This window comes from Spermophilus citellus (genome assembly GCF_964194105.1).
Source record: "Spermophilus citellus genome assembly, chromosome: 17".
NCBI classification, from domain to species: Eukaryota; Metazoa; Chordata; class Mammalia; order Rodentia; family Sciuridae; genus Spermophilus; species Spermophilus citellus.
This window is the reverse complement of record NC_138199.1, coordinates 29,214,008-29,230,766: the sequence shown is the minus strand read 5'-3', so window position 1 is coordinate 29,230,766 and position 16,759 is coordinate 29,214,008.

Here is a 16,759-nt window from a genome sequence, read left to right as displayed (position 1 = left end):
ACCCGGGTTGGACTCTCAGGCCTCTCACATGCTAGGTAAACACTCTACCACTAAACTACACCCCCAGCTCTAGACTAGCAACTTATTTGGATTTCTTGACTAAGAAACATGCGTGGAAACAGGGTGGGGAGCAATATAGGCAGAAATGCTTTTTTTTTTAACTTTTTTTTTTAAATTGTAGTTAGACACAATACCTTTATTTATTTATTTTTTATGTGGTGCTGAGGATCAAACCCAGTGCCTCACACGTGCTAGGCGAGCACTCTACCTCTGAGTCACAACCCCAGCCCAGATATGCTTCTTCTTCCTTTTTTTTTTTTTTAGAGAGAGAGAGAGAGAGAGAGAGAGAGAGAATATATCTTTTTTTTTTTGTAGATGGACACAACACAATGTCTTTATTTTATTTTTTATGTGGTGCTGAGAATTGAACCCGGGTTCTACCCATGCTAGGTGAGCACTCTACCTCTGAGCCACAATCCCAGCCCAAAGATATGCTTCTTTGATGTCCAAAATTCTCTAAGTTGCCAAACATAATGGACATGTGATTCCCCCTGCTTCTTCTCCCACCAGGCTACCTACTACCTAATAAACTATTCCCGAGATCCCCAGTGAGTCCCCAGTTGTCAAATCTAATTCAGGCCTCATTTTGCTAGATTTCTCAACTGCATATGACACAGTGACCCCCCCTCCCTCCTTAGAAGTTTCTAATAGAGCCCCTCTCTCCTAGTTTCACCCCAGCCTTTCCAGCTGCTCTTCTCAGACTTCATTGAAGATACCTCTGCCTGACCCTTTCCTCTGATGCTCTTGGATCCCTCCACTAGACACTCCATTCTACCTGGGCAGCCTTGTCCACACTCATGGCATCTATACTACTACTTCCAATGCATCAGCAACTATGAAACCTTTATGTCCAACTTCATTTTTTCCTTGTGGACACAAGAATCTCCCCCCAACATAGTAGGGATTAAACCCAGTGGGATTCTACTACTAAGCTACATCCCCAGTCCTTTTATTTTTTTATTTTGAGACAAGGGTCTCACTAAGTTACCCAGATTGGCTTTGAACTTGGCCATCCTCCTGACTCAGCCTCCCTATTAGCTGGGATGGCAGGCATATACTCCTACACCTGGCAAGAACCAAACATTTCTGATAGGCACTTCTAACTTGACACACCCTGTCAACCACCCTGTCCTTCCAGTTGATGGAGGTGCCTAGGACTCTGATTTATGCTAAGATTTTTTTTTTAAGTTACTGGGGCTTGAACCCGGGTCTTTGCACATGCTAGACAAGCATTCTAACACTGAGCTGTGTCCAGCCCTCTCATGCTAAGATCTTAAGAGCCAAAGTTAGAAGTGAGAGAAGTTGAGACAGACTCCCAGGCAACGAAGCCTTGGGAACCAATAAGTGGTCTAAAGAGCTAATCTATGGAACCAGTCAGAGAGCAATAGTCAAACCTCAAAAGGTTCTGGAGGATCATGTCATCAGGCAGAGAAATTCTGTGTGTCAAAGGTACGTGAGATAGGGAACCTTGTATGGAAAATCATTGGCCCTGATCATAGATGGTGAGCAAACAAACAGATATTGATCTGCTGTCACCCTCTCCCATCTCCTTCCAAAAGGTGAAATAGATTTCACATGATGGAAAACTTTAACCCTACCCCCGCTCAAGTACACTCTGAAAGTAAGAAGTGGTTTTCCATGTCTGTTTCCCTGGGCTGAACCTGTGTCAGCAGACTGGAGACCTTATCTAGCCATGGCATCCTTGGAAGTCCAACAGCGCTTAAGTTACAGCTTGGTTCTCCACCCCAGGTTGTCTCTTCTGGTCACAAGGATGCAGGATTAAAACAGCATCTAAGGGCAGTAGTTGTAGCTCAGTGGTAAAGCACTTGCCTCACATGTATGAGGCCCTGGGTTCGAACCTCAGTATCACATAAAAAAATAAAGATATTGTGCCCATCTACAACTACAACAAAAAAATTAAAAAAAAAAAAAAAAACAGCATCTAGGTTTTGGGTTGTGGTTCAGCGGTAGAGCACTCGTCTAGCACGTGCGAGGCCCTGGGTTCGATCCTCAGCACCACATAAAAATAAATAGACAAAATAAAAGTATTGTGTACAACTTTAAAAAAACCCCAGCATCTAAGCAGGTCAGAGGACAGTTGAAGATGAGTTGGGTTCACAGTGAGGGAAACAGAAGAGTCAGGCGATGCCAAGTTGATGACCTATCACTCTTAGTGTGCTAAACTAAGAGGAGGCCTGCTTATGCCTGTGAGACCCCCAACTGATCTACCCAGTCCTCTTAGGTGCTGGCTGCTGGAGCCCAGAAGTAAAGAAATAGCACAAATTGGAATGGAATGAGGAAGCCCAAGGTGAGAAGTGCTGTGTGTTGCATGTGGATTTGAGTCCTGTATGGCTTTGGTAACAGGGAGATGGGTTGATGGTCTTGTTCCTGGAAGCAGGTATGGTCTAATAGATGCTGAGTAGCTAAGGGATTTATTGCAGATGGTAGTGGGTACTGAACAGGTGGTCCTGTATTTAAAGGGTCTTGATCAATGTCCTCAAAAAAAAAAAAAAAAAAAAAAAGCAGACTCGGGGCTAGGGATGTGGGACAAGTGGTAGCGCGCTCGCCTGGCATGCGTTTGGCCCGGGTTCAATTCTCAGCACCACATACAAACAAAGATGTTGTGTCCGCCAAAAACTAAAAAATAAATATTAAAAAATTCTCTCTCTCTCTCTCTCTCTCTCTCTCTCTCTCTCTCTCTCTTTCTCTCTCTCTCTTTAAAAAAAAAAAGCAGACAACTAGGAGCTGGGGATAGATATGTGGTAGCTAAGAAAGTCATGGAAGGAGAAGGTAATGCGGTCCTCCTAGAAGGTGAGTGTAAACACCAGCAATACCTGGACAACTTCATGCTCACATGAGGAGTGGAGGTCAAAGGTAAAAATTCAAGAATGTTTAGGAATCAGGAGTACCTATAGCCAGGCACAATGGAGCATACCTGGAATCCCAGGAACTCAGGAGGCTAAGGCAGGAGGACTGCAAGTTCAAGGCCAGCCTCTGCAACTTAGTGAGGCCCTAAGCAACTTAGGGAGACCCTACCTCAAAATAAGAAATAAAATGATCTAGGGCTGTAGTGTAGTTCAATGGTAAAGTGCCTCTGGGTTCAATCCCCTATACCAAAGGAAAAAAAAGGGAGGTCGCTGCAATCTTACACTGCCTGTCACATGTGGTCATATAAGGAAGAGTGCTAGTTTTAACATAAGGCTACCAGAAGCCCTGCAGACCTGGATGGCCAAAGGTGCTGGTTAGGAAAGAAAGATGGGTCAGGCACCACCCCTGAACAGAGGCTGCCCCTACTTGGGCATGATTCTCAGGAATTTTTGAACTGGTTGTGAAGCACAGCCATTATTCAAAATTAAAATCTATATATTTACAATTAAAATATATTAAAAACTTTAATAAAAATATATTAAAACTCATCAATTTCTGAATATTTTACTATTATCTAGTAAGGTTATTTACATCTATTATAGCTTTATGGTAGAAATGCCATAGAATGAGGGCTGGGGTTGTGGCTCAGTGATAGAGCACTTGCCTAGCAAGTGTGAGACACTGGGTTCGATCCCCAGCATCAGATAAAAAGAAAAAAAAAGCTAAATAAATGTTTTTTTAAAAAAAGAAAGAAAGAAAATGCCATAGAATAAGGTACTGCTGTGCATTTCTTCCCAATGCTATAACCAGTGAACTGATGTTGGTAGTTTTAAATTAGCCATGATAGGAATATTTACACCACAGAAATGGACAAATGCTATAAGTAAGGGCCATTTGGTTGCTACTGTCGCTAAATATTAACCAGCCTGTGAGGCACTACAGGCAAATTTTGAGAACCAAGAACACTTTCTCTTTATTTGAGGAAATCGGTAAATGAAGGATAATGAGGCAGAAAAGTGGGCAATGAATTCCTGGTGGCATCTAAGAAAATCTTAGGAAATGCCAAACATTTCAGACGGAGAGTAAAGAGGAGTTCTCACTCCCAGGAAGCCTCACATCTTGCGTGCCATCATTTTGGATCCCTTGTATGGACAACACATGACCCCTCTGGAACTTTTAAGCACACATCTTGTATCTGGCCTGAGGCAATATTGTAACAGGCACCTGGGTGCCTGGCCCAGGGACTCTTAGAAGATGTTGGTCAAAAAAACATCAAGGAGCTGGTCACAGTGGCGCACACCTGTAATCCCAGCAACTCGGGAGGCTGAGGCAAGAGGATTTCGAGTTCAAAGCCAGCCTCAGCAAAAGCAAGGAGCTAATCAACTCAGTGAGACCCTGTGTCTAAATAAAATACAAAATAGGGCAGGGGGTGTGGCTTAGTGGTCAAGTGCCCCTGAGTTCAATCCCTGGTACCCGCCCCCCCCCAAAAAAAAAAAAAAACATTAAGGGCTCCTCTAAGTAGACGGCGGCACATCTGTTCAGAAGGCCTCACAAAACAGTTTTCATCAAGGACTCAAGAGGGATGGATAGCACACATAGCCTGATAGCATCACAGATATATATGAGATAGTTGTGCCAGCAAGTGAAATGTCCTTACTTGAAGGGTCTCTGGGGCACCAGGGAAGAAACAGTTGGGATTTAATGAGCCCCTGCTGTCAGCCAGTACTGCCGTACTTTGGGAACTCCTTGTCCTGGGCTCAGAGAAGAGAAGACACTGCCTGGTAGAGATGGAGACCAGAGAGTTGCACATTCTTACGTGAATGGGTGGAGTGGCTCTTGGCTTTTCTCTCAGAAGTCACTTCCCCAGAAAAGGATATTTGTTGTCGGGTACATAGTGACAGATGGGCACATCACATTGCTGACTGCAGAATAATTAAGTAAGGCAGAGGGTGTCAGGCCTCCAACCATAGAGTCTTGGAGTTCAATGGGCAGTAGTTGACTAATGGCACCCACCAGCCTTTGGACAAGTGCTCGTGTGTGCAGCTCTGAGGCACTGTGCTTGCCCCCCTCTATCTTTCACAGTTAAGCTCATGAATCAGCATAACCTATGTGTATTCATGGCCTGGTAGGGGCTGGACTTGCTGGACCCAGGAAGGCCCAGTCCAGGAAGGTGCCAGTACCATCACTGTACATTGGGGCTCTCAGCCTTGAGTGAGCCTCAGAAGCACCTGCAGGCACTGGGTCATTGTGAGATTTTGCAAAGTGCTTGGAACAGTGCCTCAATAAGCTCCCAATAAACATGAACAATTTCCATTGTAAAAGAAGAAGAAGAAAAAGAATCTTGATTTCTGGGCACAGAGTTTCTGATTCAGGCCTGGGGAGGGTGTGAAAAGCTATATTTCCCAGGTGATGCTTGCTGCTGCTTAAGGACCACTGTTCTGTATCATTATCCATGATGACTCTCACTGAAGTAGTCACACTACTCGGAGCTCCACTGAGATGGTGACTAGCTGCTCATCTAACTGACCCTGGAGCACATATTGGTGTCAGGATCCCTCAGGCTGTGGCAGAAGATCAGAAAAGAACAGAGAGGTAGCACACTGCCAGTTTCATCTCTATCCTGAAAGTTAAGTTTGACTTGCCCAAAGGGCTGATGTTCAAGGGTTTAGGCCAATTTACTGTGGGGGCAGGGGGATCACAGACCCTACTAGGCATTTGCTATGTCTGAGCAACTCAGATTCATAAGTCCAGGATTAGCACTATGATAGTACAGACTGCCATGTCCTGGCACATAGGAACAGATTTGGAGCTTGATTCTGTTGGGTTGGGGGGGCTCAGGAGTACTTGCTCATGGAAGGCCTGGGCAGAGGCAGACTTTTGTCTCTGCTTTACCCTCTAAGCTCAAAGTCATCAGTGATTCCTCTTTCTCATTCACCATTCTCCCCAAACCCAGAGCTTTCTGGGTCCTAAAATTTATTATTATTATTATTATTATTATTATTATTGGTTTTGGGGATTGAATCTGGGATGCTTAACCACTGAGCTAAGTCCCTAGCCCTTTTTATTTTGAGTCAGGGTCTTGCTAAATCATTTAGGGCCTTGCTAAATTGCCGAGCTTGGCCTTGAACTTGCAATCCTCCTGTTTCAGCCTTCCGAGTCACTGGAATTATGGGTGTGCACCACCATTGATACTTGTTTTTGAATTAGAAAGGCCTGGAAGTCCTCCAGTTGAGAATGAGCTTTTCTAGGAGTAGCATGACCAGAAGGCTTCTTTTCTGTGGCCCTGACAAAGGCAGGGCAAGTGGAATTCTGATAGGTTTTTTGTTTGTTTTGCAGTGCTACTGATTGAAAGTTCTGTGATTTTTAAAAAATTTTTTCTTTTTAGATACGCATGACAGAGCTGGGTGAGGTGGCACTTGCCTGTAATCCCAGTGGCTCCGAAGGCTGAGGCAGGAGGATCGTGATTTCAGAGCCAGCCTCAGCAAAAGTAAGGCACTAAGCAACTCAGTGAGACCTTGTCTCTAAATAAAACACAAAAAATAAAGGGGGCGCTGGGGATGTGGCTCAGTGATCAAGTGTCCCTGATCGCTGAGTTCAAGCCCCAGTTACACCCCACCATGTAGATATGCATGTCAGTAGAGTGTACTTTGATTTATTATACATACATGGAGTGCATATGTGTATTTTGTTATAACTTTTTCAGATAGCCACATCTGAGCCACTGGTGACTTGAGAGCCCTGTCCATCCTCAAGGAACACAAGCAGGTGAGCCTCTGCTCAGCCCAGCAGCATTGGGTCTCAGGCATTGCTGCCTCTTGTGAGAAGAGTTTGTAGGATCGAAGGTAGGACCAGGACTCTGTGTACTGCAGCCAACCTGGGTTTTAGGGGAAAACTCCCATCCTTACATTCTTCCATCTCTCTGTCCCTCCACCCCTCATCAAGGCCAAAGACTTAGGCCCAAGGTAGGTTTTCTGAGGTCTCAGGAGGCAGCACCCATGAGGAGGGTGGCAGGAAATGCCCCTGGGGAGGAGGAGGTCTCAGAAAGCTAGGAATGGCCTGAACCCATCAGGGGGCAGTTAGTAACAAACTCAAACCCCAGAAACATACTCCCCAGCATGGGGAGGGGAGCGGGTTTGAGAAGCAGACAGAGGATGTGCCTACGTGGATGTGGCTTTTATTCTCACATGTAAGTAGAAGTGCTTATGGAGCTGTGGGTGCAGATGGACCTGAACTAGAACATATTTCACTCCTCAACCCTGTTCTTCCTGGTTCTCATCTGGGTGAACGGTACTTTCATCCACTCAAAAAGTCTTTCTAAGCCAGGCATGATGACACACTTCTGTAATCCCAGAAGCTCAGGAGACTGAGGCTGGAGGATCACAGGTTCAAAGCCAGCCTCAGCAACTTAGCAAGGCTGTAAGCAACCTAGTGAGAACCTGTCTATAAATTTAAAAATTTAAAGAAGGGATGGGGATGTGGCTCAGTGGTTAAGTGCCCCTGGGTTCAATCGCTGGTACCAAAAAAAAAAAAAAAAGTCTTCCTAGACTCCTTCCTTCCTTCTCATACTCATTGCCATTGCAGTAGTGTAAGTCCCATCACTTCCTAATTAATAGTAATACTTTTTTTAAAAAAGTGTGTGGTGCTGGGGATTGAACCCAGGGGTGCTCTTCCACTTAGCTACATCCCCAACCCATTTTAGTTTTTAATTTTGAGACAGGGTCTCACTAAGTTGCTGAGGCTGGCCTCAAATTGCTATCCTCCTGCCTTAGCCTCCAGAGTAGCTGGGATTTACAGGCAAGCACCACTGTGTCCAGTTTAATAGCCTCTTAATCAGTCTTCTTGCCTCCTACCTTGCTCTTCTCCAAACCATCCACAGGACCATCTTTCAACACATAAATGTGATTGTGTCTGCTACTCAGAATTCTTCTCTGTGCCAGAATGAAATCTAAACTCCATGTGTTGCTTTTACAATTTGTGCCCAGGAAGAAGCACATGCTTTCGTCCAAGTTTAGTTCTCACTGGAACATTTCCATTCCCAGTTGTCTGCTTTTGATATTCTCATTTGGACTTGGAAGTGATGAATCAAAAGCATTCTTGATACCTCGTAGTCTTAAGTGTTTGAGAGCGGGTTTGGACTTTCTGACTCTGTCATTTCTTTTTTTTTTTTTTTTTCTTTTGTGGTGCTGGGGATTGAACCCAGGGCCTGTGCATGCGAGGCAAGCACTCTACCAGCTGAGCTATATCCCCAGCCCTCTGTCATTTCTTTCCATGATGTCCTTCCTTGACTTGTGCCTTCAGTCAAGTGTAAAATGTTAGAAAATTTGCTCCTATGATGTCTTAATTGTTTTTGATGCTGACCTATGGTAGCCATGGTGAGAACAATTTCCAGTGACAGATCCTCAGGTTCTAGCCTGTTTCTGGTGGGTGGTCTAATATTCTGGAGCAGATTTCCTCTACACCATAATTGTTTGGAAGTTTTATGTACTCTCCATACTCATGACCCAGATTTGCTTACTATCTCTTGTGCTGTTGCTTTAGCTTTATTTACCAAAAGCTGTTGGAAATGTTGCAAACAGCCTGGCTGTCTAGTGGGTTGTCGGGACCCACTACAGATTTGGTTAATGGATCATATAAATATAATTTATTTTGGCTGTATCTGCAATAAAGTCACAGTGATGTCCATCAGGGCTATAAGCTGTGACCCTCAAATTTGATATGAAAAGCATTGGCATGAAATGGAAATATGCATAATGGGTTTTTTCCCCTACCATCTTGCACATATGACAAAAAAGTCAAAGAAGAGTTAGGGACTTTAAGAATTAGAAACCACTGGGTGTAGCTACGTGGAGTAGTGTTTGTGTGATATATATGAGACTCTGGGTTCCATCTCCAGCACCACAAATGAGATAGAATAAACAAAAACTGCAGACCATAGTCACCTGTTTTGCTACATGATGAAATGGAAAATCAAAAAAACAATAGCCAGGGGCTTGGCTGTGGCTCAGTGGTAGTGCACTTACCTGGCATGTGTGAGGCACTGGATTTGATTCTCAGCACCACATATAAATTAATAAAAATAAATAAATAAAGGTAAAAAAGAACCCAATAGCCAGGTGTGCTGGTGCAGGTCTGTAATCCCAGCAACTCAAGAGGCTGAGGCAGAAGGATCACAAGTTTGAGGCCACCTTTAGCAACTTAGCAAGGTCCTAAGCAACTTAGCGAGACCTTGTCTCAAAATAAAAAAATAAAAAGGGCTGGGGATATAGCTCAATGATAGAGAGCCCCTGGGTTCAATTCCTAGTACCCGCCCCCCACACACAAAAGAGCAATAATCTTGACTTTCCTAAGTTCTAGTCAAGTTACTGAAAAAAAGAAAGAAAGAAAACACCACACTTTTGCTATAATCAAGGAGGAGGAGGTGCCCAGATATTTAGAGGCAACATATTCTTCTTTTCAGTGTGTTACTCCTATTTACCAAAAAAGCTGCTTTCCCTTCTTTCATTTGGACCCTCATCAAATCTCACTTCCATATTCTCTTCACTTACCTCTCTTATCAAGCAATTTCATTCATCAGTGAATCACCCACAAAAAAGCAGCCCACCCCCCACTTTTTTGTGGTTCTTGGATTAAGCCCAGGGCCTTGTGCATGCTAAACAAATGAGCTACATCCTCAGCCCAGAAGTCCAGGTTTTTTTAAAAGGAAAAGAAAAAACAGATGCGAAACCTGTAATATAGTATTAATCTACAGGTAAAATCTTTTACAGGGAACTCCAATTAAATGGGCTAATTTTTAAATTAAAAGTTATTACAATATTGTTGAATCAATTATTTATGTGGATTTGGAAAACTTTTATTATCAGAAGGTTCATTTTATATTAACAGGGTGGTTATAATGGAATTGATTTTGTATATGTGTGAGAGACATTTTTTTTCTCTTTCATTTTGAGATGTCCTTCCAAAGTTTAAATATTTCTTTTGCATGGGCTGAGGATGTGGCTCTGTGGTAGAGTGCCTGACTCACATGAGTAAGGCCCTGGGTTTGATCCCCAGCATTGCCAAAAAAATAAAATAAAATAATATTTAAAAATTCTTTCTCCATTTATAGTTTCTTATCCTTTGAATAAGTTCTTAATCAAAAATTCAAAACTGTTTTCTTCTTGGACTAGCATAATACCTTGCATATTTTTCTCACATCTATTCCTAGTCTTTCCGTTCCCTTTCCCAAGCAACCTGTTACTTCTTCTAAAACGTCTTTCCAGATATATTTCATGCATATATAAGCATTATATTGGTTTGTGTATGTTTTTCTCTGCTTAAAAAAAATTACAAGTAGGGACTGGAGGGATAGCTCAGTAGGAGAACCCTTGCTTAGCATGTGTAAGGCACTAGGTTCGATCCCCAGCACAGGAAAAAAATTATAAATAATAGTTTAGTTCATCCTGCCTATTCTTCACCTTATTTTCTCTTGTACTTCATCTTTGGGATATTCCATATTATTGTATGTGATGGTTAATTTTATGTGTCCCTTTGACTGGGCCATGCCCAGATATTTAGAGGCAACATTTTCTTCTTTTCAGTGTGTTATTTCTATTTACCAAGTGACCTAAAAAGCTGCTAGTTTTGTTTTGTTTTGTTTGGATTCTGGGGTTTGAGTCCAGGTCATCTGTCATGCTAAGTATATGCTCTACCACTGTGCTGTATCCCCAGCACCAAGCTGCTAGAATTTTTGGGTTTTTTGTTTGTTTGTTTGTTTAGTACTGGGGATTTAACCCAGGGGTGCTTTGCCACTGAGCTACATCCCCAGCCCTTTTTATTTTTTTATTTTGAGACAGGATCTTGCTAAGTTGCTGAGGCTGGCCTTGAACTTGTGCTAGTCCTGACTCAGCCTCCTGAGTTACTGAAATTTCAGACATGGGCCATCATGCCTGGCTTCCCAAGCTGCTAGTTTTGAGTGGAACCCAGAAAAAGAGAAGGCTCTGCAAGAGGTTCAGGCCTCTGTGCAAGCTGCTCTACCATTTGGGCCACAGGATCTGCATATCAATGGTACTTGAGGTGTTAGTGATAGTGATGGGGTGCTATTTGAAGCACTGGATAGAGCCCTATAAGAATTCACTCACCTAGCATGTGTGAGGCCCTGGGTTCAATCCTCAGCACCACATAAAAATAAATAAATTAATAAAATAAAGATATCGTGTCCAACTACAACTAAAAAATAAATATTAAAAAAAAAAAGAATTTCGGGGTGGGTTCCTTAGGATTTGGGAAGAAAGCCCTTCAATCTGCTATGCATAACACCTCTTCTTTTGTGAAACAGATACTGGGCCTTAGTAGAAACTGACACTTAGCCATAGGCCATCTAGTTATAGTGCTGCCTGCGCTGTTTGTTATTTGAGATGTTATTTGACTCATCAAGTTTAAAGTTAGGCTTACACAACAATAAGTCCTGTCCCCCAAAAGTAGATAGCTGCTGCACTAAAGCCCTTTTCTGGGACATTTCTGAAGCAGGGTGGTAAAGGGGAAGTCTCCTGGTGAGCAGGATTTCAAGCAACGCACCAGTTGCTTAGAAGGAGCTTTGACCTGATGTGTGCTTATATACCTCTCATGAACCGAAGCCAGTGGTGTAGTCAGGGACATGGAAGGTGCATGATCAGAAAACTGGTGACAAGGAAATTTGGGGGAGAGATATGTGGATGGACTTCTGGGAAGAATAAGAAGAAAGGGAAGGGGAAGGGAAAGGGAAGGGGAGGGGGAGGAGAAGAGGAAGGAGGAGGAGGGGGTGAGGGGGAGGGGAAGAGAAAGGAAGAAGAGGAAGAAGAAATAATTGATGTTCTATGTGAATACTCACCAGAGGATGACCTCAGCAGAAGATTTTTATCAAGTGGATAAGATAACCTGTTCTGTGGATACCAATTAGCCTGTTCTCCCAGCCACCCCAGAACATTCAGCAGGCTTGTGAACAAAGTGGCCATGGTGGCAGGGAGAAAGACCATGCATGGTTCAGGAACATGGACTTCTTTCATCAAGGCTTACCTGCCTGTGGCCACTGCAGCAGAGACCAACACTAAGGCCCCCAAATGGAATCATTCCCCCAAGTGATCAGCCAGCTTCCTGGAGGCAGATTTGTGACACTGGGCTATTTCTATCATGAAGGGGTAGCATTTTGTCCTTATTAGAATAAACACACTTTCTTGCATGCAATGCAAAACTACCAGCCATGGACTTAAAGAACATTTTATTCATCATCATGGTATTCCACACAGCATAGCTTCTGACCGAGGTACTTTTCACTGCAAAAGTGTGGCAACAGGCCTGTACTCATGGAGTTCACTGGTCTCACAATGTTCCCACAATCCTAAAGCTGCTGGTTTGATAGGCAGTGAAATGACCTTTTGAAGACATAGTTACATCGCCAGATAGGAAGCAATAGCTTGCAGTTCAATGTAGAAGGATGTATATGCTCTGAGTCGGCATCTAATATATGTCTTTCTCCTATTGCCAGGATTTCATGGGCCCAAGGTGGAAATGGAAGTGCCAACACTCACAATTACCCCTAATGACGCACTAGCAAAAGTAGGTCTTTAAAATTTTTTTTAATATTTATTTTTTTTAGGTATAGATGGACACAACACAATGCCTTTATTTTATATGGTGCTGAGGATCGAATTCGGGTCCTACCTGTGCTAGGCGAGCGCTTGACCACTGAGCCACAATCCCAGCCCCTTTAAAAAAATTTTTTAATGTTAATTTTAATTGTTTTTGGTATTAGGGATTGAACCTAGAGCCTGGCACATACTAGGCAAGTGCCATACCACTGAGCTAACTCTCCAGCTACATTTTGCTTCTTGTTCCCACAATTTTGTGCTCTGCTGGCCTGTTACAGGTCTTAGTTCCAGGAGGAGTGATTCTACCAGGAGGTTCAACTATCTCCACCAAACTTGAAATTATGACTTCTGCATGGCTCCTTTGGACCCGTGGCAACTCTGAGTCAACAGGCAAGTAAGTAAGGGAGTTATTGTGCTGGCTGGGTGATTGTTCCTGAAATTGGACCAATACCCAATAGTAGCTGAAAGGAAGAGGATGTCTGGAATGCAGAAGATCCCTTAGGGTGTTTCTTGGTATTACCATGCCCTGTGATTAAGGTCAGTGGTAAACAGTGATCCAATCTAGACAAGACTATTAATGGCCCAGACCTTTGGGAATGAAGATTTGGGTCCTTCCACCAGGTAAAGACCCAGCCAGCTGAAGTGCTTTTTGAAGGCAAAGGGAATAGAAATTGGGTAATGAAGATGGTGGCTATAAATACCAGCCATCATATGACCAGTTAAGAGAAACAAGAACTGTAATTATCATGGATGTTTCTTCTTTATTTTATTATGTTTGTGTGTGTGTGTCTAAAATATTTTTGTTTCTTCTTTCTCTGTCGTTACTTTATTATGTAACATAAAATGTATTGGTTTTAAGGGTTGGAGCTGTAGCTCAGTGGCAGAGTGCTTGCCTGGTATGTGTGAGCACCACATAAAAATAAATAAAAAGAAAAAGAAAATATCTTTAAGCTAGGCATAATGATACATGCTTATAATTCTGGCTAGCCTTCCAGCAGGAGGCTGAGGCAGGAAGATTGTAAGTTCAAGGCCAGTCCTGGCAATTTTAGTGAGATTGAGAGCAACTTAGTCAGACCCTATCTCTAAATAAATAGGGCTGGGTGTGTAGTTCAGTGGAAGAGCACCTATGGATTCAATCCCCAGTGCTAACCATACACATACACACACACAAACCACAATATATATATATAGACTTTAAATATCACTCAAGGAATTTCTCTTTTTTAACATCTAGCTGATTGGCTCCTCTGCGGTGATGTTCATTGGGCTGTTTCCCCGCCCTTCAGACTGCAAAGCTGATGATTGGCTCACAGCGGCCCCAGCAACATCTAGCTGATTGGCTCCTCTGCGGTGATGTTCATTAGGCTGTTTCCCTGCCCTTTCAGACCACGGAGCTGCTCATTGGGGGACTTCCTTGGCTCCGCCCATGTGACCCAGCCAATCGGCCTCAAGAGCAGGAGGATTGTGGGAGGTGGTGAGGCTTGTGTGGGTGAGAGGCTTGGGGAAGCCGGTGGTGGCAGTTGGGCTCTGAGGGTTTTTTCCTGAGGAGCTGTTTTGTTTGGCGTTTGTAGTTCTAAAAATAAAGTTCGTTTCTTTTGACAAGTGGCTCCTGAATTGTGCCCAGCCAGACTGCGGCATTTGGTGGCTCGCACAGGGAGCGACTGAGGGTAAGTAAACTGCTCGCCCCTGAGGGCAGGGCGAGAGGATGGGTAGCCATTCTAAGTTTCCTCTTTTGTTTTGCTTCATTTTTGTTTTAAGTTGCCTGTCCCTGGAGATGAGTGAGACGGAAGAAAAACTGCTCACATCTGAGGAAAAACTACTTGCCTCTGAGGAACAGATAGGGAGAAAGGACGGATGCACATGTCAGGAGGATAGAAAGGCTATAATGAATTTTTATTGTTCCCTTTCTATTTCATTCTGTCTCGGTTTTGTTTGGTGTTATCTTGTTGGGTTGTATTATAGTAGAAATACGGGAACAGAAATTAGTAAAAAACAAACTGAAAGACTGTTAAGTAAATTGTTAGAGGAAGGAGGCATCCCAGTAAAATCAAGAGCAGTCAGGGCATACGTTGATACAATACAAAAATGTAGCCCATGGCTTTTTAAGGAGGAGTTGTTAAATATATCACAGTGGGACCATCATGGTGAAGATTTAAAAAGAATAGAAAAGAACAGCCCAGGGACTCTGCCAGTTGGCACATTGCCATTGTGGGCGTTGGTATCTGGTTTGCTTAGTCCAAAGCCTTCAGTTCAGACAATGGTAGAGGAAGGAGAAGACATATTGATTCAAGTAAAAGAGAAGGTCTCTCAAGTTAGTCAGACAGAGGAAAAGATTCAAGTAAAAGAGAAGGTCTCTCAAGTTAGTCAGACAGAGGAAAAGATTCAAGTAAAAGAGAAGGTCTTTCAAATTAGTCAGACAGAGGAAAAGATTCAAGTAAAAGAGAAGGTCTCTCAAACTAGTCAGACAGAGGAAGAAAGTGTAAAGCAGAAAAAGCCATCAGGGGAAAAGTTACAAAAGGAGACTGCTACTAACACCATTCTATCACCAGAGGGCATAAGTGTCCAATCAACAGCACCACCTCCATATGCTAGGAGGCTCCCAACCCCCGCAGTTGATAGTTGGGATCCAGATATTTGGATATTTGGATTCCAGAGAGATTAACCAAGGTCCTGACCCAGTAATTGTCTGGAGTTGGGGGTCTGTTTGTGTGTTTCCACAGGGAGAACAGCAGCCAATTTGGATTCCAGAGAGATTAACTAAAGCGATTTCTACAGACCAAAAAGAAGATGATTTGGCTCAAATCCATAACAGCTGATATCCAAAACTCCAATTTGGCTATCCTTACATCTGCGACAGAACCAGGATGCTTTTTTCAATATCTATTTTATTATTGCCCTTTCCCATATCATGAAGTTCTATTTTGTTTTTTGAGCTCATACAGACCTAGGTTAATGTTTTGCTGATCAGTTCTATTTTTTTTTTTTGACTATAGAGTTTTTAAACATTGCAATGGAGATTTCACCTGTAAAAAGTTATAAGGCCTTTACTATTATGTTATGTGTTGTATGTATTATATTATGTGTGCACACTTGTGTTTTGTGTTATATGTTTGAATGTACGTATGTCCATATATCATATATGATGAGCGCTCATGAAAAAATGGATCCAAATATTTTTTTTTTATTCACGTGATTTAAATGGTTTAATTTAAATTGGGTAAATAACTGTTAAGGATTGTTTTAATATGTAAACAAAAAAGGAGGTTAACAGATCTGTTTGTTTACTTGCACCTTTCCTTTTCATTATATTTAATAATTCTCTTCAAGATAATGTAAATTGTTAAGAAAATTGTTTTCTTTTAGTGCCTTCTGGAATGTTACACAATTTTTTCTTTAGCCATTATTGCCAGAATTCCTATCTTCATCCCAGTGCCAGTGAAGACAAAGATAAAACTAATCTACAGTTTCTGCAATAGCCATCACTGAACTGCCTAAACTATGTGTCACTTGTATGCATTATGAACTCACTTGTATGCATTGTAAACTATCTGTTGGTGCAGCGACTTGTGGTAATGTTGGGGTATTTTTGCTGATGATGTCATCAGTGGTACAATTTTTCCAACAAGAGCCGTCAATTGGCTTGGTGTATCTTCCTCCCTTCTGCTTGTCATGACAAAGACCTCTCCACAGGTGTGGCTGTATACTGGACCGGTAGTCAATGACGGGTAAGATCCAATTACAATGGTACCAACCTAAGACAGGAGGCTGACGCCCTGAGGTCAGCTCATCCGAAGACGGGTAAGGACCATATGTAGTATTGGACAACCTAAGGCAGGCATGGTCCCTAAGCCACATGCTTGTTGTTTAAACAGAGAGGGGGAGATGTTGAGAGCCACAGCCAAAGGGGCCCCAGCAAACTTCCAGCTGCCAACAAACTTCCAGCTGCCGGCTGATGGTTGGTTCACAGCGGCCCCAGCAACATCTAGCTGATTGGCTCCTCTGCGGTGATGTTCATTGGGCTGTTTCCCCGCCCTTCAGACTGCAAAGCTGATGATTGGCTCACAGCAGCCCCAGCAACAGCTAGCTGATTGGCTCCTCTGCGGTGATGTTCATTGGGCTATTTCTCCGCCCTTCAGACTGCAAAGCTGATGATTGGCTCACAGCGGCCCCAGCAACATCTAGCTGATTGGCTCCTCTGCGGTGATGTTCATTGGGCTGTTTCCCTGCCC